The sequence below is a fragment of the Equus asinus genome, chromosome 22 (genome assembly GCF_041296235.1).
Source record: "Equus asinus isolate D_3611 breed Donkey chromosome 22, EquAss-T2T_v2, whole genome shotgun sequence".
In the NCBI taxonomy this organism is placed as follows: Eukaryota; Metazoa; Chordata; class Mammalia; order Perissodactyla; family Equidae; genus Equus; species Equus asinus.
Window position 1 is genome coordinate 11161775 of NC_091811.1, and position 1905 is coordinate 11163679.

The following is a 1905-nucleotide window of genomic DNA, read 5'->3' on the forward strand; positions in this document are numbered from 1 at the left end:
ATGGCGCCAGGGACTCTTGCTCAGGTGACCAAGTTCCTCCTCACAAGAGCCTCAGACTGTCCTGAACACCGGATGCCTCTCTTCTTTGTTTTCCTAGTCATCTATGGGCTGACCATGTTAGGGAACCAGAGCATCATCAGTCTCACCAGTGTTGATTCTCAACTTCAAACCCTCATGTACTTTTCCCTCCAGCACGTGGCTATCATCAGTCTTGGCAATTCTATTGTCATTGCCACTAAAATGCTGGTTATCTTCTTGGTTTCAAAGAAAACCATATCCTACTATGGATGTGCAGCGCAACTGGGTGGATTCATAGTTTTTATTGTGGCTGCGACTTTCATGCTGGCTGCAATGGCCTATGACCACTACTCCACTATTTGCAGCCCCCTGCTCTACGTGGTGGCAGTGTCTCCACAGGTCTGCTTCTGCTGACATCCCTCACAGCCCTCCAGTGTCTGGACACAGCACTATCTCTTCTTGTGTCTACTCTGTGTCATATTGCTCTTCCAATGTCATCAACCATTTTTACTGTGATATAATGCCCCTTTGTTAGTATCATCCCGTTCTGATACTTACATTTCAGAAAGAGCTGTGTTTACCTCTTTGAGGACCAATTTATTTTTCTCTATGATTATTGCTCTAATATCCTACTTCAACATCGTTCTTGCCATTTTGAGGATACATTCTTCAGAAGGGCAAGGAAAAGCCTTTTCCACTTGTGCCTCTCACATGATGACTGTCATTGTGTTCTACATGACCTTTCTCTTTGTGTATTTGCAACCAAAGCCCAACCACTCATTAGCTACTGATAAAATGGCCTCAGTATTCCACACCCTAGTGACACCAATGCTGAACACCCTCATTTACAGCCTAAGGAACAAGGACATGAAGGATGCATGGAAGACATTGCTGGTAACCCATGTCAATTGTTCTAACTAATGTAAATTTAAAACTACAACTGTCTTCATTTAAGGGTTTTCCTTTACTCCTGAAAATCCTACTAAGTTAAGAGGCAGTAAATAGTTAAAAATGCCACTAATTTCAATGGGAAAAATATTAGTCCTTTTTATCCCAACCTGAAATATACAATTTTCTCTACAGAAAAATGCACTAATTGACCAAGAAAACACACATATAAGTAATAAACAATAATTTGAAAGTAAACACCTTTTAAGAGAAAATATAAGTTACTATATAATTTCTAAACAAGGAGAGAAAGCCTGATGACTGGCGGTGGAAGTTGCAGGAGTCATTTCTTGGAATGTGGTCAAGAGTCGGATCATCTTCCTTGCCACAGATATTTTTGATCAACTATTAAAGGTTTTATATTTTGCAGCATTTTATCCATCAATTTCTCAACGTTTTTGAACCTATTTTTATCTTGCACTTAAAATAATTTTATACCACAGGAAAAAGTAAACTTTTAGGAGAAAATAAAAACTAAACAGAAAATACTGAGCTATACATGGAAATAGGACACATGGCAAAAAAGACTGAAAAAGTATATAAAAAAGGATTCCACTTTTTTATCCCTCTCACCTGGCTCATGTTCACAAATCGAAATGTTGATATTTATCCAAATAATATGTATAATTAATTTTTTCTTATTATATGCTTATCTTAAAAATTGTTATATAGAGTTAGTTGTCTTTGCTCTGAAATCCTTAACAATCAAGACTACTTCTTTTGGAGTGAAATGTTATTAGACAAAAAAAAAGTTCATCGTTCTCAAAGTGACACTGATTCTCAAGGACACTCATGGCCAAAAAAAATGTTATTATGAGCCATCTCTCTGACCGTATGTGTAAAAGACTACTAAAATACAATGGAGTGAGGGAGAGTGGGCATGACATGCAAAGTAAAGATAACAGAAATTGGCAGGAGTTCAGAATTCTTTAAATTCAA

The 1905-nt window shown here is 37.4% G+C and overlaps 1 pseudogene; it reads left to right on the plus strand.

Annotated features, from left to right (window-relative positions):
- Window positions 1-939, plus strand: LOC139041644 (olfactory receptor 8J2-like; annotated as a pseudogene).
- The last annotated feature ends 966 nt before the right edge of the window (window positions 940-1905 follow it).